The following is a 23,525-nucleotide window of genomic DNA, read 5'->3' on the forward strand; positions in this document are numbered from 1 at the left end:
CTGTGTTAATCAGTGAGACTCCCATAGGGTTCAGTATTAATCAGTGAGACTCCCTAGGGTTCAGTGTTAATCAGTGAGACTCCCATAGGGTTCAGTGTTAATCAGTGAGACTCCCACAGGGTTCAGTGTTAAACAGTGAGACTCCCATAGGGTTCAGTGTTAATCAGTGAGACTCCCATAGGGTTCGGTGTTAATCAGTGAGACTCCCACAGGGTTCAGTGTTAATCAGTGAGACTCCCACATGGTTCAGTGTTAATCAGTGAGACTTCCAAAGGGCTCAGTGTTAATCAGTGAGGCTCCCATAGGGTTCGGTGTTAATCAGTGAGCCTCCCATAGGGTTCAGTGTTAATCAGTGAAACTCCCATAGTTTTCAGTGTTAATCAGTGAGACTCCCATAGGGTTCAGTGTTTATCAGTGAGACTCCCATAGTGTTCATTGTAAATCACTGAGACTCCCATAGGGTTCAGTGTTAATCAATGAGACTCCCATAGGGTTCAGTGTTAATCAGTGAGTCTCCCACAGGGCTCAGTGTTAATCAGTGAGACTCCCATAGTGTTCGGTGTTAATCAGTGAGACTCCCATAGGGTTCAGTGTTAATCAGTGAGACTCCCATAGGGTTCAGTGTTAATCAGTGAGACTCCCATAGGGTTCAGTGTTTATCAGTGAGACTCCCATAGTGTTCAGTGTAAATCACTGAGACTCCCATAGGGTTCAGTGTTAATCAATGAGACTCCCATAGGGTTCAGTGTTAATCAGTGAGTCTCCCACAGGGTTCAGTGTTAATCAGTGAGGCTCCCACAGGGTTCAGTATTAATCAGTGAGACTCCCACAGGGTTCAGTGTTAATCAGTGAGACTCCCATAGGGTTCAGTGTTAATCAGTGAGACTCCCATAGGGTTCAGTGTTAATCAGTGAGACTCCCACAGGGTTCAGTGTTAAACAGTGAGACTCCCATAGGGTTCAGTGTTAATCAATGAGACTCCCACAGGGTTCAGTGTTAATCGGTGAGACTCCCACAGCGTTCTGTGTTAATCAGTGAGACTCCCATAGGGTTCAGTATTAATCAGTGAGACTCCCTAGGGATCAGTGTTAATCAGTGAGACTCCCATAGGGTTCAGTGTTAATCAGTGAGACTCCCACAGGGTTCAGTGTTAAACATTGAGACTCCCATAGGGTTCAGTGTTAATCAGTGAGACTCCCATAGGGTTTGGTGTTAATCAGTGAGACTCCCACAGGGTTCAGTGTTAATCAGTGAGACTCCCACATGGTTCAGTGTTAATCAGTGAGACTCCCATAGGGTTCAGTGTTAATCAATGAGACTCCCACAGGGTTCAGTGTTAATCGGTGAGACTCCCATAGGGTTCAGTGTTAATCAGTGAGACTCCCATAGGGTTCAGTGTTAATCAGTGAGACTCCCATAGGGTTCAGTGTTAATCAGTGAGACTCCCACAGGGTTCAGTGTTAATCAGTGAGACTCCCACAGGGTTCAGTGTTAATCAGTGAGACTCCCACATGGTTCAGTGTTAATCAGTGAGACTCCCAAAGGGCTCAGTGTTAATCAGTGAGACTCCCATAGGGTTCGGTGTTAATCAGTGAGCCTCCCATAGGGTTCAGTGTTAATCAGTGAGACTCCCATAGTTTTCAGTGTTAATCAGTGAGACTCCCATAGGGTTCAGTGTTTATCAGTGAGACTCCCATAGTGTTCACTGTAAATCGCTGAGACTCCCATAGGGTTCAGTGTTAATCAATGAGACTCCCATAGGGTTCAGTGTTAATCAGTGAGTCTCCCACAGGGCTCAGTGTTAATCAGTGAGACCCCCATAGGGTTCAGTGTTAATCAGTGAGGCTCCCACAGGGTTCAGTATTAATCAGTGAGACTCCCACAGGGTTCAGTGTTAATCGGTGAGTCTCCCACAGGGTTCAGTGTTAATCAGTGAGACTCCCACAGTGTTCAGTGTTAATCAGTGAGACTCCCAAAGGGCTCAGTGTTAATCAGTGAGACTCCCATAGGGTTCGGTGTTAATCAGTGAGCCTCCCATAGGGTTCAGTGTTAATCAGTGAGACTCCCATAGTTTTCAGTGTTAATCAGTGAGACTCCCATAGGGTTCAGTGTTTATCAGTGAGACTCCCATAGTGTTCATTGTAAATCGCTGAGACTCCCATAGGGTTCAGTGTTAATCAATGAGACTCCCATAGGGTTCAGTGTTAATCAGTGAGTCTCCCACAGGGCTCAGTGTTAATCAGTGAGACAACCATAGGGTTCAGTGTTAATCAGTGAGGCTCCCACAGGGTTCAGTATTAATCAGTGAGACTCCCACAGGGTTCAGTGTTAATCGGTGAGTCTCCCACAGGGTTCAGTGTTAATCAGTGAGACTCCCACAGTGTTCAGTGTTAATCAGTGAGACTCCCACAAGGCTCAGTGTTAATCAGTGAGACTCCCATAGGGTTCAGTGTTAATCAGTGAGACTCACACAGGGTTCAGTGTTAATCAGTGAGACACCCATAGGGTTCAGTGTTAATCAGTGAGACTCCCATAGGGCTCAGTGTTAATCAGTGAGACTCCCATAGGGTTCAGTGTTAATCAGTGAGTCTCCCACAGGGCTCAGTGTTAATCAGTGAGACCCCCATAGGGTTCAGTGTTAATCAGTGAGGCTCCCACAGGGTTCAGTATTAATCAGTGAGACTCCCACAGGGTTCAGTGTTAATCGGTGAGTCTCCCACAGGGTTCAGTGTTAATCAGTGAGACTCCCACAGTGTTCAGTGTTAATCAGTGAGACTCCCACAAGGCTCAGTATTAATCAGTGAGACTCCCATAGGGTTCAGTGTTAATCAGTGAGACTCACACAGGGTTCAGTGTTAATCAGTGAGACACCCATAGGGTTCAGTGTTAATCAGTGAGACTCCCATAGGGCTCAGTGTTAATCAGTGAGACTCCCATAGGGTTCAGTGTTAATCAGTGAGACTCCCACAGGGTTCATGTGTTAATCAGTGAGACTCCCATATGGTTCAGTGTTAATCAATGAGACTCCCTTAGGGTTCAGTGTTAATCAGTGAGACTCCCACAGCGTTCTGTGTTAATCAGTGAGACTCCCATAGGGTTCATTATTAATCAGTGAGACTCGCATAGGGTTCAGTGTTAATCAGTGAGACTCCCATAGGGTTCAGTGTTAATCAGTGAGACTCCCACAGGGTTCAGTGTTAAACAGTGAGACTCCCATAGGGTTCAGTGTTAATCAGTGAGACTCCCATAGGGTTCGGTGTTAATCAGTGAGACTCCCACAGGGTTCAGTGTTAATCAGTGAGACTCCCACAGGGTTCAGTGTTAATCAGTGAGACTCCCATAGGGTTCAGTGTTAATCAATGAGAGTCCCACAGGGTTCAGTGTTAATCAGTGAGACTCCTATCGTGTTCAGTGTTAATCAGTGAGACTCCCTAGGGTTCAGTGTTAATCAGGGGGGCTCCCACAGGGTTCGGTGTTAATCACTGAGACTCCCACAGGGTTCAGTGTTAATCAGTGAGACTCCCATAGGGTTCAGTGTTAATCAGTGAGACTCCCACAGGGTTCAGTGTTAATCGGTGAGTCTCCCACAGGGTTCAGTGTTAATCAGTGAGACTCCCACAGTGTTCAGTGTTAATCAGTGAGACTCCCAAAGGGCTCAGTGTTAATCAGTGAGACTCCCATAGGGTTCAGTGTTAATCAGTGAGACTCCCATAGGGTTCAGTGTTAATCAGTGAGACTCCCATAGGGTTCAGTGTTAATCAGTGAGACTCCCACAGGGTTCAGTGTTAATCAGTGAGACTCCCACAGGGTTCAGTGTTAATCAGTGAGACTCCCACATGGTTCAGTGTTAATCAGTGAGACTCCCAAAGGGCTCAGTGTTAATCAGTGAGACTCCCATAGGGTTCGGTGTTAATCAGTGAGCCTCCCATAGGGTTCAGTGTTAATCAGTGAGACTCCCATAGTTTTCAGTGTTAATCAGTGAGACTCCCATAGGGTTCAGTGTTTATCAGTGAGACTCCCATAGTGTTCACTGTAAATCGCTGAGACTCCCATAGGGTTCAGTGTTAATCAATGAGACTCCCATAGGGTTCAGTGTTAATCAGTGAGTCTCCCACAGGGCTCAGTGTTAATCAGTGAGACCCCCATAGGGTTCAGTGTTAATCAGTGAGGCTCCCACAGGGTTCAGTATTAATCAGTGAGACTCCCACAGGGTTCAGTGTTAATCGGTGAGTCTCCCACAGGGTTCAGTGTTAATCAGTGAGACTCCCACAGTGTTCAGTGTTAATCAGTGAGACTCCCAAAGGGCTCAGTGTTAATCAGTGAGACTCCCATAGGGTTCGGTGTTAATCAGTGAGCCTCCCATAGGGTTCAGTGTTAATCAGTGAGACTCCCATAGTTTTCAGTGTTAATCAGTGAGACTCCCATAGGGTTCAGTGTTTATCAGTGAGACTCCCATAGTGTTCATTGTAAATCGCTGAGACTCCCATAGGGTTCAGTGTTAATCAATGAGACTCCCATAGGGTTCAGTGTTAATCAGTGAGTCTCCCACAGGGCTCAGTGTTAATCAGTGAGACAACCATAGGGTTCAGTGTTAATCAGTGAGGCTCCCACAGGGTTCAGTATTAATCAGTGAGACTCCCACAGGGTTCAGTGTTAATCGGTGAGTCTCCCACAGGGTTCAGTGTTAATCAGTGAGACTCCCACAGTGTTCAGTGTTAATCAGTGAGACTCCCACAAGGCTCAGTGTTAATCAGTGAGACTCCCATAGGGTTCAGTGTTAATCAGTGAGACTCACACAGGGTTCAGTGTTAATCAGTGAGACACCCATAGGGTTCAGTGTTAATCAGTGAGACTCCCATAGGGCTCAGTGTTAATCAGTGAGACTCCCATAGGGTTCAGTGTTAATCAGTGAGTCTCCCACAGGGCTCAGTGTTAATCAGTGAGACCCCCATAGGGTTCAGTGTTAATCAGTGAGGCTCCCACAGGGTTCAGTATTAATCAGTGAGACTCCCACAGGGTTCAGTGTTAATCGGTGAGTCTCCCACAGGGTTCAGTGTTAATCAGTGAGACTCCCACAGTGTTCAGTGTTAATCAGTGAGACTCCCACAAGGCTCAGTATTAATCAGTGAGACTCCCATAGGGTTCAGTGTTAATCAGTGAGACTCACACAGGGTTCAGTGTTAATCAGTGAGACACCCATAGGGTTCAGTGTTAATCAGTGAGACTCCCATAGGGCTCAGTGTTAATCAGTGAGACTCCCATAGGGTTCAGTGTTAATCAGTGAGACTCCCACAGGGTTCATGTGTTAATCAGTGAGACTCCCATATGGTTCAGTGTTAATCAATGAGACTCCCTTAGGGTTCAGTGTTAATCAGTGAGACTCCCACAGCGTTCTGTGTTAATCAGTGAGACTCCCATAGGGTTCATTATTAATCAGTGAGACTCGCATAGGGTTCAGTGTTAATCAGTGAGACTCCCATAGGGTTCAGTGTTAATCAGTGAGACTCCCACAGGGTTCAGTGTTAAACAGTGAGACTCCCATAGGGTTCAGTGTTAATCAATGAGACTCCCATAGGGTTCGGTGTTAATCAGTGAGACTCCCACAGGGTTCAGTGTTAATCAGTGAGACTCCCACAGGGTTCAGTGTTAATCAGTGAGACTCCCATAGGGTTCAGTGTTAATCAATGAGAGTCCCACAGGGTTCAGTGTTAATCAGTGAGACTCCTATCGTGTTCAGTGTTAATCAGTGAGACTCCCTAGGGTTCAGTGTTAATCAGGGGGGCTCCCACAGGGTTCGGTGTTAATCAGTGAGACTCCCACAGGGTTCAGTGTTAATCAGTGAGACTCCCATAGGGTTCAGTGTTAATCAGTGAGACTCCCACAGGGTTCAGTGTTAATCGGTGAGTCTCCCACAGGGTTCAGTGTTAATCAGTGAGACTCCCACAGTGTTCAGTGTTAATCAGTGAGACTCCCAAAGGGCTCAGTGTTAATCAGTGAGACTCCCATAGGGTTCGGTGTTAATCAGTGAGCCTCCCATAGGGTTCAGTGTTAATCAGTGAGACTCCCACAGGGTTCAGTGTTAATCAGTGAGACTCCCATAGGGTTCAGTGTTAATCAATGAGAGTCCCACAGGGTTCAGTGTTAATCAGTGAGACTCCTATTGTGTTCAGTGTTAATCAGTGAGACTCCCTAGGGTTCAGTGTTAATCAGGGGGGCTCCCACAGGGTTCGGTGTTAATCAGTGAGACTCCCACAGGGTTCAGTGTTAATCAGTGAGACTCCCATAGGGTTCAGTGTTAATCAGTGAGACTCCCACAGGGTTCAGTGTTAATCGGTGAGTCTCCCACAGGGTTCAGTGTTAATCAGTGAGACTCCCACAGTGTTCAGTGTTAATCAGTGAGACTCCCAAAGGGCTCAGTGTTAATCAGTGAGACTCCCATAGGGTTCGGTGTTAATCAGTGAGCCTCCCATAGGGTTCAGTGTTAATCAGTGAGACTCCCATAGTTTTCAGTGTTAATCAGTGAGACTCCCATAGGGTTCAGTGTTTATCAGTGAGACTCCCATAGTGTTCATTGTAAATCGCTGAGACTCCCATAGGGTTCAGTGTTAATCAATGAGACTCCCATAGGGTTCAGTGTTAATCAGTGAGTCTCCCACAGGGCTCAGTGTTAATCAGTGAGACAACCATAGGGTTCAGTGTTAATCAGTGAGGCTCCCACAGGGTTCAGTATTAATCAGTGAGACTCCCACAGGGTTCAGTGTTAATCGGTGAGTCTCCCACAGGGTTCAGTGTTAATCAGTGAGACTCCCACAGTGTTCAGTGTTAATCAGTGAGACTCCCACAAGGCTCAGTGTTAATCAGTGAGACTCCCATAGGGTTCAGTGTTAATCAGTGAGACTCACACAGGGTTCAGTGTTAATCAGTGAGACACCCATAGGGTTCAGTGTTAATCAGTGAGATTCCCATAGGGCTCAGTGTTAATCAGTGAGACTCCCATAGGGTTCAGTGTTAATCAGTGAGTCTCCCACAGGGCTCAGTGTTAATCAGTGAGACCCCCATAGGGTTCAGTGTTAATCAGTGAGGCTCCCACAGGGTTCAGTATTAATCAGTGAGACTCCCACAGGGTTCAGTGTTAATCAGTGAGTCTCCCACAGGGTTCAGTGTTAATCAGTGAGACTCCCACAGTGTTCAGTGTTAATCAGTGAGACTCCCACAAGGCTCAGTATTAATCAGTGAGACTCCCATAGGGTTCAGTGTTAATCAGTGAGACTCACACAGGGTTCAGTGTTAATCAGTGAGACACCCATAGGGTTCAGTGTTAATCAGTGAGACTCCCATAGGGCTCAGTGTTAATCAGTGAGACTCCCATAGGGTTCAGTGTTAATCAGTGAGACTCCCACAGGGTTCATGTGTTAATCAGTGAGACTCCCATAGGGTTCAGTGTTAATCAATGAGACTCCCTTAGGGTTCAGTGTTAATCAGTGAGACTCCCACAGCGTTCTGTGTTAATCAGTGAGACTCCCATAGGGTTCATTATTAATCAGTGAGACTCCCATAGGGTTCAGTGTTAATCAGTGAGACTCCCATAGGGTTCAGTGTTAATCAGTGAGACTCCCACAGGGTTCAGTGTTAAACAGTGAGACTCCCATAGGGTTCAGTGTTAATCAGTGAGACTCCCATAGGGTTCGGTGTTAATCAGTGAGACTCCCACAGGGTTCAGTGTTAATCAGTGAGACTCCCACAGGGTTCAGTGTTAATCAGTGAGACTCCCATAGGGTTCAGTGTTAATCAATGAGAGTCCCACAGGGTTCAGTGTTAATCAGTGAGACTCCTATCGTGTTCAGTGTTAATCAGTGAGACTCCCTAGGGTTCAGTGTTAATCAGGGGGGCTCCCACAGGGTTCGGTGTTAATCAGTGAGACTCCCACAGGGTTCAGTGTTAATCAGTGAGACTCCCATAGGGTTCAGTGTTAATCAGTGAGACTCCCACAGGGTACAATGTTAATCGGTGAGAATCCCATAGGGTTCAGTGTTAATCAGTGAGACTCCCATAGGGTTCACTGTTAATCAGTGAGACCTCCATAGGGTTCAGTGTTAATCAGTGAGACTCCCACAGGGTTCAGTGTTAATCAGTGAGACTCCCACAGGGTTCAGTGTTAATCAGTGCGACTCCCACAGGGTTCAGTGTTAATCAGTGAGACTCCCACAGGGCTCAGTGTTAATCAGTGAGACTCCCATAGGGTTCAGTGTTTATCAGTGAGACTCCCATAGTGTTAAGTGTAAATCACTGAGACTCCCATAGGGTTCAGTGTTAATCAATGAGACTCCCATAGGGTTCAGTGTTAATCAGTGAGGCTCCCACAGGGTTCAGTATTAAACAGTGAGGCTCCCACAGGGTTCAGTGTTAATCGGTGAGACTCCCACAGGGTTCATTGTTAATCAGTGAGACTCCCAAAGGGCTCAGTGTTAATCAGTGAGACTCACACAGGGTTCAGTGTTAATCAGTGAGACACCCATAGGGTTCAGTGTTAATCAGTGAGACTCCCATAGGGCTCAGTCTTAATCAGTGAGACTCCCATAGGGTTCAGTGTTAATCAGTGAGACTCCCACAGGGTTCATGTGTTAATCAGTGAGACTCCCATAGGGTTCAGTGTTAATCAATGAGACTCCCACAGGGTTCAGTGTTAATCGGTGAGACTCCCATAGGGTTCAGTGTTAATCAGTGAGACTCCCATAGGGTTCAGTGTTAATCAGTGAGACTCCCATAGGGTTCAGTGTTAATCAGTGAGACTCCCACAGGGTTCAGTGTTAATCAGTGAGACTCCCACAGGGTTCAGTGTTAATCAGTGAGACTCCCACATGGTTCAGTGTTAATCAGTGAGACTCCCAAAGGGCTCAGTGTTAATCAGTGAGACTCCCATAGGGTTCGGTGTTAATCAGTGAGCCTCCCATAGGGTTCAGTGTTAATCAGTGAGACTCCCATAGTTTTCAGTGTTAATCAGTGAGACTCCCATAGGGTTCAGTGTTTATCAGTGAGACTCCCATAGTGTTCATTGTAAATCGCTGAGACTCCCATAGGGTTCAGTGTTAATCAATGAGACTCCCATAGGGTTCAGTGTTAATCAGTGAGTCTCCCACAGGGCTCAGTGTTAATCAGTGAGACCCCCATAGGGTTCAGTGTTAATCAGTGAGGCTCCCACAGGGTTCAGTATTAATCAGTGAGACTCCCACAGGGTTCAGTGTTAATCGGTGAGTCTCCCACAGGGTTCAGTGTTAATCAGTGAGACTCCCACAGTGTTCAGTGTTAATCAGTGAGACTCCCAAAGGGCTCAGTGTTAATCAGTGAGACTCCCATAGGGTTCGGTGTTAATCAGTGAGCCTCCCATAGGGTTCAGTGTTAATCAGTGAGACTCCCATAGTTTTCAGTGTTAATCAGTGAGACTCCCATAGGGTTCAGTGTTTATCAGTGAGTCTCCCATAGTGTTCATTGTAAATCGCTGAGACTCCCATAGGGTTCAGTGTTAATCAATGAGACTCCCATAGGGTTCAGTGTTAATCAGTGAGTCTCCCACAGGGCTCAGTGTTTATCAGTGAGACAACCATAGGGTTCAGTGTTAATCAGTGAGGCTCCCACAGGGTTCAGTATTAATCAGTGAGACTCCCACAGGGTTCAGTGTTAATCGGTGAGTCTCCCACAGGGTTCAGTGTTAATCAGTGAGACTCCCACAGTGTTCAGTGTTAATCAGTGAGACTCCCACAAGGCTCAGTGTTAATCAGTGAGACTCCCATAGGGTTCAGTGTTAATCAGTGAGACTCACACAGGGTTCAGTGTTAATCAGTGAGACACCCATAGGGTTCAGTGTTAATCAGTGAGACTCCCATAGGGCTCAGTGTTAATCAGTGAGACTCCCATAGGGTTCAGTGTTAATCAGTGAGTCTCCCACAGGGCTCAGTGTTAATCAGTGAGACCCCCATAGGGTTCAGTGTTAATCAGTGAGGCTCGCACAGGGTTCAGTATTAATCAGTGAGACTCCCACAGGGTTCAGTGTTAATCGGTGAGTCTCCCACAGGGTTCAGTGTTAATCAGTGAGACTCCCACAGTGTTCAGTGTTAATCAGTGAGACTCCCACAAGGCTCAGTATTAATCAGTGAGACTCCCATAGGGTTCAGTGTTAATCAGTGAGACTCACACAGGGTTCAGTGTTAATCAGTGAGACACCCATAGGGTTCAGTGTTAATCAGTGAGACTCCCATAGGGCTCAGTGTTAATCAGTGAGACTCCCATAGGGTTCAGTGTTAATCAGTGAGACTCCCACAGCGTTCTGTGTTAATCAGTGAGACTCCCATAGGGTTCATTATTAATCAGTGAGACTCCCATAGGGTTCAGTGTTAATCAGTGAGACTCCCATAGGGTTCAGTGTTAATCAGTGAGACTCCCACAGGGTTCAGTGTTAAACAGTGAGACTCCCATAGGGTTCAGTGTTAATCAGTGAGACTCCCATAGGGTTCGGTGTTAATCAGTGAGACTCCCACAGGGTTCAGTGTTAATCAGTGAGACTCCCACAGGGTTCAGTGTTAATCAGTGAGACTCCCATAGGGTTCAGTGTTAATCAATGAGAGTCCCACAGGGTTCAGTGTTAATCAGTGAGACTCCTATCGTGTTCAGTGTTAATCAGTGAGACTCCCTAGGGTTCAGTGTTAATCAGGGAAGCTCCCACAGGGTTCGGTGTTAATCAGTGAGACTCCCACAGGGTTCAGTGTTAATCAGTGAGACTCCCATAGGGTTCAGTGTTAATCAGTGAGACTCCCACAGGGTACAATGTTAATCGGTGAGAATCCCATAGGGTTCAGTGTTAATCAGTGAGACTCCCATAGGGTTCAGTGTTAATCAGTGAGACCTCCATAGGGTTCAGTGTTAATCAGTGAGACTCCCACAGGGTTCAGTGTTAATCAGTGAGACTCCCACAGGGTTCAGTGTTAATCAGTGCGACTCCCACAGGGTTCAGTGTTAATCAGTGAGACTCCCACAGGGCTCAGTGTTAATCAGTGAGACTCCCATAGGGTTCAGTGTTTATCAGTGAGACTCCCATAGTGTTAAGTGTAAATCACTGAGACTCCCATAGGGTTCAGTGTTAATCAATGAGACTCCCATAGGGTTCAGTGTTAATCAGTGAGGCTCCCACAGGGTTCAGTATTAAACAGTGAGGCTCCCACAGGGTTCAGTGTTAATCGGTGAGACTCCCACAGGGTTCATTGTTAATCAGTGAGACTCCCAAAGGGCTCAGTGTTAATCAGTGAGACTCACACAGGGTTCAGTGTTAATCAGTGAGACACCCATAGGGTTCAGTGTTAATCAGTGAGACTCCCATAGGGCTCAGTCTTAATCAGTGAGACTCCCATAGGGTTCAGTGTTAATCAGTGAGACTCCCACAGGGTTCATGTGTTAATCAGTGAGACTCCCATAGGGTTCAGTGTTAATCAATGAGACTCCCTTAGGGTTCAGTGTTAATCAGTGAGACTCCCACAGCGTTCTGTGTTAATCAGTGAGACTCCCATAGGGTTCATTATTAATCAGTGAGACTCCCATAGGGTTCAGTGTTAATCAGTGAGACTCCCATAGGGTTCAGTGTTAATCAGTGAGACTCCCATAGGGTTCAGTGTTAATCAGTGAGACTCCCACAGGGTTCAGTGTTAATCAGTGAGACTCCCACAGGGTTCAGTGTTAATCAGTGAGACTCCCACATGGTTCAGTGTTAATCAGTGAGACTCCCAAAGGGCTCAGTGTTAATCAGTGAGACTCCCATAGGGTTCGGTGTTAATCAGTGAGCCTCCCATAGGGTTCAGTGTTAATCAGTGAGACTCCCATAGTTTTCAGTGTTAATCAGTGAGACTCCCATAGGGTTCAGTGTTTATCAGTGAGACTCCCATAGTGTTCATTGTAAATCGCTGAGACTCCCATAGGGTTCAGTGTTAATCAATGAGACTCCCATAGGGTTCAGTGTTAATCAGTGAGTCTCCCACAGGGCTCAGTGTTAATCAGTGAGACCCCCATAGGGTTCAGTGTTAATCAGTGAGGCTCCCACAGGGTTCAGTATTAATCAGTGAGACTCCCACAGGGTTCAGTGTTAATCGGTGAGTCTCCCACAGGGTTCAGTGTTAATCAGTGAGACTCCCACAGTGTTCAGTGTTAATCAGTGAGACTCCCAAAGGGCTCAGTGTTAATCAGTGAGACTCCCATAGGGTTCGGTGTTAATCAGTGAGCCTCCCATAGGGTTCAGTGTTAATCAGTGAGACTCCCATAGTTTTCAGTGTTAATCAGTGAGACTCCCATAGGGTTCAGTGTTTATCAGTGAGACTCCCATAGTGTTCATTGTAAATCGCTGAGACTCCCATAGGGTTCAGTGTTAATCAATGAGACTCCCATAGGGTTCAGTGTTAATCAGTGAGTCTCCCACAGGGCTCAGTGTTAATCAGTGAGACAACCATAGGGTTCAGTGTTAATCAGTGAGGCTCCCACAGGGTTCAGTATTAATCAGTGAGACTCCCACAGGGTTCAGTGTTAATCGATGAGTCTCCCACAGGGTTCAGTGTTAATCAGTGAGACTCCCACAGTGTTCAGTGTTAATCAGTGAGACTCCCACAAGGCTCAGTGTTAATCAGTGAGACTCCCATAGGGTTCAGTGTTAATCAGTGAGACTCACACAGGGTTCAGTGTTAATCAGTGAGACACCCATAGGGTTCACTGTTAATCAGTGAGACTCCCATAGGGCTCAGTGTTAATCAGTGAGACTCCCATAGGGTTCAGTGTTAATCAGTGAGTCTCCCACAGGGCTCAGTGTTAATCAGTGAGACCCCCATAGGGTTCAGTGTTAATCAGTGAGGCTCCCACAGGGTTCAGTATTAATCAGTGAGACTCCCACAGGGTTCAGTGTTAATCGGTGAGTCTCCCACAGGGTTCAGTGTTAATCAGTGAGACTCCCACAGTGTTCAGTGTTAATCAGTGAGACTCCCACAAGGCTCAGTATTAATCAGTGAGACTCCCATAGGGTTCAGTGTTAATCAGTGAGACTCACACAGGGTTCAGTGTTAATCAGTGAGACACCCATAGGGTTCAGTGTTAATCAGTGAGACTCCCATAGGGCTCAGTGTTAATCAGTGAGACTCCCATAGGGTTCAGTGTTAATCAGTGAGACTCCCACAGGGTTCATGTGTTAATCAGTGAGACTCCCATAGGGTTCAGTGTTAATCAGTGAGACTCCCACAGGGTTCATGTGTTAATCAGTGAGACTCCCATAGGGTTCAGTGTTAATCAATGAGACTCCCTTAGGGTTCAGTGTTAATCAGTGAGACTCCCACAGCGTTCTGTGTTAATCAGTGAGACTCCCATAGGGTTCATTATTAATCAGTGAGACTCCCATAGGGTTCAGTGTTAATCAGTGAGACTCCCATAGGGTTCAGTGTTAATCAGTGAGACTCCCACAGGGTTCAGTGTTAAACAGTGAGACTCCCATAGGGTTCAGTGTTAATCAATGAGACTCCCTTAGGGTTCAGTGTTAATCAGTGAGACTCCCACAGCGTTCTGTGTTAATCAGTGAGACTCCCATAGGGTTCATTATTAATCAGTGAGACTCCCATAGGGTTCAGTGTTAATCAGTGAGACTCCCATAGGGTTCAGTGTTAATCAGTGAGACTCCCATAGGGTTCAGTGTTAATCAGTGAGACTCCCACAGGGTTCAGTGTTAATCAGTGAGACTCCCACAGGGTTCAGTGTTAATCAGTGAGACTCCCACATGGTTCAGTGTTAATCAGTGAGACTCCCAAAGGGCTCAGTGTTAATCAGTGAGACTCCCATAGGGTTCGGTGTTAATCAGTGAGCCTCCCATAGGGTTCAGTGTTAATCAGTGAGACTCCCATAGTTTTCAGTGTTAATCAGTGAGACTCCCATAGGGTTCAGTGTTTATCAGTGAGACTCCCATAGTGTTCATTGTAAATCGCTGAGACTCCCATAGGGTTCAGTGTTAATCAATGAGACTCCCATAGGGTTCAGTGTTAATCAGTGAGTCTCCCACAGGGCTCAGTGTTAATCAGTGAGACCCCCATAGGGTTCAGTGTTAATCAGTGAGGCTCCCACAGGGTTCAGTATTAATCAGTGAGACTCCCACAGGGTTCAGTGTTAATCGGTGAGTCTCCCACAGGGTTCAGTGTTAATCAGTGAGACTCCCACAGTGTTCAGTGTTAATCAGTGAGACTCCCAAAGGGCTCAGTGTTAATCAGTGAGACTCCCATAGGGTTCGGTGTTAATCAGTGAGCCTCCCATAGGGTTCAGTGTTAATCAGTGAGACTCCCATAGTTTTCAGTGTTAATCAGTGAGACTCCCATAGGGTTCAGTGTTTATCAGTGAGACTCCCATAGTGTTCATTGTAAATCGCTGAGACTCCCATAGGGTTCAGTGTTAATCAATGAGACTCCCATAGGGTTCAGTGTTAATCAGTGAGTCTCCCACAGGGCTCAGTGTTAATCAGTGAGACAACCATAGGGTTCAGTGTTAATCAGTGAGGCTCCCACAGGGTTCAGTATTAATCAGTGAGACTCCCACAGGGTTCAGTGTTAATCGGTGAGTCTCCCACAGGGTTCAGTGTTAATCAGTGAGACTCCCACAGTGTTCAGTGTTAATCAGTGAGACTCCCACAAGGCTCAGTGTTAATCAGTGAGACTCCCATAGGGTTCAGTGTTAATCAGTGAGACTCACACAGGGTTCAGTGTTAATCAGTGAGACACCCATAGGGTTCACTGTTAATCAGTGAGACTCCCATAGGGCTCAGTGTTAATCAGTGAGACTCCCATAGGGTTCAGTGTTAATCAGTGAGTCTCCCACAGGGCTCAGTGTTAATCAGTGAGACCCCCATAGGGTTCAGTGTTAATCAGTGAGGCTCCCACAGGGTTCAGTATTAATCAGTGAGACTCCCACAGGGTTCAGTGTTAATCGGTGAGTCTCCCACAGGGTTCAGTGTTAATCAGTGAGACTCCCACAGTGTTCAGTGTTAATCAGTGAGACTCCCACAAGGCTCAGTATTAATCAGTGAGACTCCCATAGGGTTCAGTGTTAATCAGTGAGACTCACACAGGGTTCAGTGTTAATCAGTGAGACACCCATAGGGTTCAGTGTTAATCAGTGAGACTCCCATAGGGCTCAGTGTTAATCAGTGAGACTCCCATAGGGTTCAGTGTTAATCAGTGAGACTCCCACAGGGTTCATGTGTTAATCAGTGAGACTCCCATAGGGTTCAGTGTTAATCAGTGAGACTCCCACAGGGTTCATGTGTTAATCAGTGAGACTCCCATAGGGTTCAGTGTTAATCAATGAGACTCCCTTAGGGTTCAGTGTTAATCAGTGAGACTCCCACAGCGTTCTGTGTTAATCAGTGAGACTCCCATAGGGTTCATTATTAATCAGTGAGACTCCCATAGGGTTCAGTGTTAATCAGTGAGACTCCCATAGGGTTCAGTGTTAATCAGTGAGACTCCCACAGGGTTCAGTGTTAAACAGTGAGACTCCCATAGGGTTCAGTGTTAATCAGTGAGACTCCCATAGGGTTCGGTGTTAATCAGTGAGACTCCCACAGGGTTCAGTGTTAATCAGTGAGACTCCCACAGGGTTCAGTGTTAATCAGTGAGACTCCCATAGGGTTCAGTGTTAATCAATGAGAGTCCCACAGGGTTCAGTGTTAATCAGTGAGACTCCTATCGTGTTCAGTGTTAATCAGTGAGACTCCCTAGGGTTCAGTGTTAATCAGGGGGGCTCCCACAGGGTTCGGTGTTAATCAGTGAGACTCCCACAGGGTTCAGTGTTAATCAGTGAGACTCCCATAGGGTTCAGTGTTAATCAGTGAGACTCCCACAGGGTACAATGTTAATCGGTGAGAATCCCATAGGGTTCAGTGTTAATCAGTGAGACTCCCATAGGGTTCAGTGTTAATCAGTGAGACCTCCATAGGGTTCAGTGTTAATCAGTGAGACTCCAACAGGGTTCAGTGTTAATCAGTGAGACTCCCACAGGGTTCAGTGTTAATCAGTGCGACTCCCACAGGGTTCAGTGTTAATCAGTGAGACTCCCACAGGGCTCAGTGTTAATCAGTGAGACTCCCATAGGGTTCAGTGTTTATCAGTGAGACTCCCATAGTGTTAAGTGTAAATCACTGAGACTCCCATAGGGTTCAGTGTTAATCAATGAGACTCCCATAGGGTTCAGTGTTAATCAGTGAGGCTCCCACAGGGTTCAGTATTAAACAGTGAGGCTCCCACAGGGTTCAGTGTTAATCGGTGAGACTCCCACAGGGTTCATTGTTAATCAGTGAGACTCCCAAAGGGCTCAGTGTTAATCAGTGAGACTCACACAGGGTTCAGTGTTAATCAGTGAGACACCCATAGGGTTCAGTGTTAATCAGTGAGACTCCCATAGGGCTCAGTCTTAATCAGTGAGACTCCCATAGGGTTCGGTGTTAATCAGTGAGACTCCCACAGGGTTCATGTGTTAATCAGTGAGACTCCCATAGGGTTCAGTGTTAATCAATGAGACTCCCTTAGGGTTCAGTGTTAATCAGTGAGACTCCCACAGCGTTCTGTGTTAATCAGTGAGACTCCCATAGGGTTCATTATTAATCAGTGAGACTCCCATAGGGTTCAGTGTTAATCAGTGAGACTCCCATAGGGTTCAGTGTTAATCAGTGAGACTCCCACAGGGTTCAGTGTTAAACAGTGAGACTCCCATAGGGTTCAGTGTTAATCAGTGAGACTCCCATAGGGTTCGGTGTTAATCAGTGAGACTCCCACAGGGTTCAGTGTTAATCAGTGAGACTCCCACAGGGTTCAGTGTTAATCAGTGAGACTCCCATAGGGTTCAGTGTTAATCAATGAGAGTCCCACAGGGTTCAGTGTTAATCAGTGAGACTCCCATCGTGTTCAGTGTTAATCAGTGAGCCTCCCTAGGGTTCAGTGTTAATCAGGGGGGCTCCCACAGGGTTCGGTGTTAATCAGTGAGACTCCCACAGGGTTCAGTGTTAATCAGTGAGACTCCCATAGGGTTCAGTGTTAATCAGTGAGACTCCCACAGGGTTCAATGTTAATCGGTGAGAATTCCATAGGGTTCAGTGTTAATCAGTGAGACTCCCATAGGGTTCAGTGTTAATCATTGAGACCTCCATAGGGTTCAGTGTTAATCAGTGAGACTCCCACAGGGTTCAGTGTTAATCAGTGAGACTCCCACAGGGTTCAGTGTTAATCAGTGAGACTCCCACAGGGTTCAGTGTTAATCAGTGAGACTCCCACAGGGCTCAGTGTTAATCAGTGAGACTCCCATAGGGTTCAGTGTTTATCAGTGAGACTCCCATAGTGTTAAGTGTAAATCACTGAGACTCCCATAGGGTTCAGTGTTAATCAATGAGACTCCCATAGGGTTCAGTGTTAATCAGTGAGGCTCCCACAGGGTTCAGTATTAAACAGTGAGGCTCCCACAGGGTTCAGTGTTAATCGGTGAGACTCCCACAGGGTTCATTGTTAATCAGTGAGACTCCCACAGTGTTCAGTGTTAATCAGTGAGACTCCCACAAGGCTCAGTGTTAATCAGTGAGACTCCCATAGGGTTCAGTGTTAATCAGTGAGACTCCCACAGGGTTCAGTGTTAATCAGTGAGACACCCATAGGGTTCAGTGTTAATCAGTGAGACTCCCATAGGGTTCAGTGTTAATCAGTGAGACTCCCACAGGGTTCAGTGTTAAACAGTGAGACTCCCATAGGGTTCAGTGTTAATCAATGAGACTCCCACAGGGTTCAGTGTTAATCGGTGAGACTCCCACAGCGTTCTGTGTTAATCAGTGAGACTCCCATAGGGTTCAGAATTAATCAGTGAGACTCCCACAGGGTTCAGTGTTAAACAGTGAGACTCCCATAGGGTCCAGTGTTAATCAGTGAGACTCCCATAGGGTTCGGTGTTAATCAGTGAGACTCCCACAGGGTTCAGTGTTAATCAGTGAGACTCCCACATGGTTCAGTGTTAATCAGTGAGACTCCCATAGGGTTCAGTGTTAATCAATGAGACTCCCACAGGGTTCAGTGTTAATCGGTGAGACTCCCATAGGGTTCAGTGTTAATCAGTGAAACTCCCATAGGCTTCAGTGTTAATCAGTGAGACTCCCATAGGGTTCAGTGTTAATCAGTGAGACTCCCACAGGGTTAGGTGTTAATCAGTGAGACTCCCACAGGGTTAAGTGTTAATCAGTGAGACTCCCACATGGTTCAGTGTTAATCAGTGAGACTCCCAAAGGGCTCAGTGTTAATCAGTGAGACTCCCATAGGGTTCGGTGTTAATCAGTGAGACTTCCATAGGGTTCAGTGTTAATCAGTGAGACTCCCATATGGTTCAGTGTTAATCAGTGAGACTCCCATAGGGTTAAGTGTTTATCAGTGAGACTCCCATAGTGTTCATTGTAAATCACTGAGACTCCCATAGGGTTCAGAGTTAATCAATGAGACTCCCATAGGGTTCAGTGTTAATCAGTGAGTCTCCCACAGGGCTCAGTGTTAATCAGTGAGACTCCCATAGGGTTCGGTGTTAATCAGTGAGACTCCCATAGGGTTCAGTGTTAATCAGTGAGACTCCCACAGGGTTCATGTGTTAATCAGTGAGACTCCCATAGGGTTCAGTGTTAATCAGTGAGACTCCCACAGGGTTCAGTGTTAATCAGTGAGACACCCATAGGGCTCAGTGTTAATCAGTGAGACTCCCATAGGGCTCAGTGTTAATCAGTGAGACTCCCATAGGGTTCAGTGTTAATCTTTGAGACTCCCACAGGGTTCATGTGTTAATCAATGAGACTCCCATAGGGTTCAGTGTTAATCAGTGAGACTCCCATAGGGTTCATTATTAATCAGTGAGACTCCCATAGGGTTCAGTGTTAATCAGTGAGACTCCCATAGGGTTCAGTGTTAATCAGTGAGACTCCCACAGGGTTCAGTGTTAATCAGTGAGGCTCCCACAGGGTTCAGTATTAAACAGTGAGGCTCCCACAGGGTTCAGTGTTAATCGGTGAGACTCCCACAGGGTTCATTGTTAATCAGTGAGACTCCCACAGTGTTCAGTGTTAATCAGTGAGACTCCCACAAGGCTCAGTGTTAATCAGTGAGACTCCCATAGGGTTCAGTGTTAATCAGTGAGACTCCCACAGGGTTCAGTGTTAATCAGTGAGGCTCCCACAGGGTTCAGTATTAAACAGTGAGGCTCCCACAGGGTTCAGTGTTAATCGGTGAGACTCCCACAGGGTTCATTGTTAATCAGTGAGACTCCCACAGTGTTCAGTGTTAATCAGTGAGACTCCCACAAGGCTCAGTGTTAATCAGTGAGACTCCCATAGGGTTCAGTGTTAATCAGTGAGACTCCCACAGGGTTCAGTGTTAATCAGTGAGACACCCATAGGGTTCAGTGTTAATCAGTGAGACTCCCATAGGGTTCAGTGTTAATCAGTGAGACTCCCATAGGGTTCATTGTTAATCAGTGAGACTCCCATAGGGTTCATTGTTAATCAGTGAGACTCCCACAGGGTTCCTGTGTTAATCAGAGAGACTCCCATAGGGTTCAGTATTAATCAGTGAGACTCCCATAGGGTTCACTGTTAATCAGTGAGACTCCCACAGGGTTCAGTGTTAAACAGTGAGACTCCCATAGGGTTCAGTGTTAATCAATGAGACTCCCACAGGGTTCAGTGTTAATCGGTGAGACTCCCACAGCGTTCTGTGTTAATCAGTGAGACTCCCATAGGGTTCAGAATTAATCAGTGAGACTCCCACAGGGTTCAGTGTTAAACAGTGAGACTCCCATAGGGTCCAGTGTTAATCAGTGAGACTCCCATAGGGTTCGGTGTTAATCAGTGAGACTCCCACAGGGTTCAGTGTTAATCAGTGAGACTCCCACATGGTTCAGTGTTAATCAGTGAGACTCCCATAGGGTTCAGTGTTAATCAATGAGACTCCCACAGGGTTCAGTGTTAATCGGTGAGACTCCCATAGGGTTCAGTGTTAATCAGTGAAACTCCCATAGGCTTCAGTGTTAATCAGTGAGACTCCCATAGGGTTCAGTGTTAATCAGTGAGACTCCCACAGGGTTAGGTGTTAATCAGTGAGACTCCCACAGGGTTAAGTGTTAATCAGTGAGACTCCCACATGGTTCAGTGTTAATCAGTGAGACTCCCAAAGGGCTCAGTGTTAATCAGTGAGACTCCCATAGGGTTCGGTGTTAATCAGTGAGACTTCCATAGGGTTCAGTGTTAATCAGTGAGACTCCCATATGGTTCAGTGTTAATCAGTGAGACTCCCATAGGGTTAAGTGTTTATCAGTGAGACTCCCATAGTGTTAATTGTAAATCACTGAGACTCCCATAGGGTTCAGAGTTAATCAATGAGACTCCCATAGGGTTCAGTGTTAATCAGTGAGTCTCCCACAGGGCTCAGTGTTAATCAGTGAGACTCCCATAGGGTTCGGTGTTAATCAGTGAGACTCCCATAGGGTTCAGTGTTAATCAGTGAGACTCCCACAGGGTTCATGTGTTAATCAGTGAGACTCCCATAGGGTTCAGTGTTAATCAGTGAGACTCCCACAGGGTTCAGTGTTAATCAGTGAGACACCCATAGGGCTCAGTGTTAATCAGTGAGACTCCCATAGGGCTCAGTGTTAATCAGTGAGACTCCCATAGGGTTCAGTGTTAATCTTTGAGACTCCCACAGGGTTCATGTGTTAATCAATGAGACTCCCATAGGGTTCAGTGTTAATCAGTGAGACTCCCATAGGGTTCATTATTAATCAGTGAGACTCCCATAGGGTTCAGTGTTAATCAGTGAGACTCCCATAGGGTTCAGTGTTAATCAGTGAGACTCCCATAGGGTTCAGTGTTAATCAGTGAGACTCCCACAGGGTTCAGTGTTAATCAGTGAGACTCCCACAGGGTTCAGTGTTAATCAGTGAGACTCCCACATGGTTCAGTGTTAATCAGTGAGACTCCCAAAGGGCTCAGTGTTAATCAGTGAGACTCCCATAGGGTTCGGTGTTAATCAGTGAGCCTCCCATAGGGTTCAGTGTTAATCAGTGAGACTCCCATAGTTTTCAGTGTTAATCAGTGAGACTCCCATAGGGTTCAGTGTTTATCAGTGAGACTCCCATAGTGTTCATTGTAAATCGCTGAGACTCCCATAGGGTTCAGTGTTAATCAATGAGACTCCCATAGGGTTCAGTGTTAATCAGTGAGTCTCCCACAGGGCTCAGTGTTAATCAGTGAGACCCCCATAGGGTTCAGTGTTAATCAGTGAGGCTCCCACAGGGTTCAGTATTAATCAGTGAGACTCCCACAGGGTTCAGTGTTAATCGGTGAGTCTCCCACAGGGTTCAGTGTTAATCAGTGAGACTCCCACAGTGTTCAGTGTTAATCAGTGAGACTCCCAAAGGGCTCAGTGTTAATCAGTGAGACTCCCATAGGGTTCGGTGTTAATCAGTGAGCCTCCCATAGGGTTCAGTGTTAATCAGTGAGACTCCCATAGTTTTCAGTGTTAATCAGTGAGACTCCCATAGGGTTCAGTGTTTATCAGTGAGACTCCCATAGTGTTCATTGTAAATCGCTGAGACTCCCATAGGGTTCAGTGTTAATCAATGAGACTCCCATAGGGTTCAGTGTTAATCAGTGAGTCTCCCACAGGGCTCAGTGTTAATCAGTGAGACAACCATAGGGTTCAGTGTTAATCAGTGAGGCTCCCACAGGGTTCAGTATTAATCAGTGAGACTCCCACAGGGTTCAGTGTTAATCGGTGAGTCTCCCACAGGGTTCAGTGTTAATCAGTGAGACTCCCACAGTGTTCAGTGTTAATCAGTGAGACTCCCACAAGGCTCAGTGTTAATCAGTGAGACTCCCATAGGGTTCAGTGTTAATCAGTGAGACTCACACAGGGTTCAGTGTTAATCAGTGAGACACCCATAGGGTTCACTGTTAATCAGTGAGACTCCCATAGGGCTCAGTGTTAATCAGTGAGACTCCCATAGGGTTCAGTGTTAATCAGTGAGTCTCCCACAGGGCTCAGTGTTAATCAGTGAGACCCCCATAGGGTTCAGTGTTAATCAGTGAGGCTCCCACAGGGTTCAGTATTAATCAGTGAGACTCCCACAGGGTTAAGTGTTAATCGGTGAGTCTCCCACAGGGTTCAGTGTTAATCAGTGAGACTCCCACAGTGTTCAGTGTTAATCAGTGAGACTCCCACAAGGCTCAGTATTAATCAGTGAGACTCCCATAGGGTTCAGTGTTAATCAGTGAGACTCACACAGGGTTCAGTGTTAATCAGTGAGACACCCATAGGGTTCAGTGTTAATCAGTGAGACTCCCATAGGGCTCAGTGTTAATCAGTGAGACTCCCATAGGGTTCAGTGTTAATCAGTGAGACTCCCACAGGGTTCATGTGTTAATCAGTGAGACTCCCATAGGGTTCAGTGTTAATCAATGAGACTCCCTTAGGGTTCAGTGTTAATCAGTGAGACTCCCACAGCGTTCTGTGTTAATCAGTGAGACTCCCATAGGGTTCATTATTAATCAGTGAGACTCCCATAGGGTTCAGTGTTAATCAGTGAGACTCCCATAGGGTTCAGTGTTAATCAGTGAGACTCCCACAGGGTTCAGTGTTAAACAGTGAGACTCCCATAGGGTTCAGTGTTAATCAGTGAGACTCCCATAGGGTTCGGTGTTAATCAGTGAGACTCCCACAGGGTTCAGTGTTAATCAGTGAGACTCCCACAGGGTTCAGTGTTAATCAGTGAGACTCCCATAGGGTTCAGTGTTAATCAATGAGAGTCCCACAGGGTTCAGTGTTAATCAGTGAGACTCCTATCGTGTTCAGTGTTAATCAGTGAGACTCCCTAGGGTTCAGTGTTAATCAGGGGGGCTCCCACAGGGTTCGGTGTTAATCAGTGAGACTCCCACAGGGTTCAGTGTTAATCAGTGAGACTCCCATAGGGTTCAGTGTTAATCAGTGAGACTCCCACAGGGTACAATGTTAATCGGTGAGAATCCCATAGGGTTCAGTGTTAATCAGTGAGACTCCCATAGGGTTCAGTGTTAATCAGTGAGACCTCCATAGGGTTCAGTGTTAATCAGTGAGACTCCCACAGGGTTCAGTGTTAATCAGTGAGACTCCCACAGGGTTCAGTGTTAATCAGTGCGACTCCCACAGGGTTCAGTGTTAATCAGTGAGACTCCCACAGGGCTCAGTGTTAATCAGTGAGACTCCCATAGGGTTCAGTGTTTATCAGTGAGACTCCCATAGTGTTAAGTGTAAATCACTGAGACTCCCATAGGGTTCAGTGTTAATCAATGAGACTCCCATAGGGTTCAGTGTTAATCAGTGAGGCTCCCACAGGGTTCAGTATTAAACAGTGAGGCTCCCACAGGGTTCAGTGTTAATCGGTGAGACTCCCACAGGGTTCATTGTTAATCAGTGAGACTC

The sequence above is a fragment of the Petromyzon marinus genome, chromosome 49, assembly GCF_048934315.1.
Source record: "Petromyzon marinus isolate PM22_M1 ecotype Great Lakes invasive population chromosome 49, UKy_Petmar_22M1.pri1.0, whole genome shotgun sequence".
Lineage (NCBI taxonomy): Eukaryota > Metazoa > Chordata > Hyperoartia > Petromyzontiformes > Petromyzontidae > Petromyzon > Petromyzon marinus.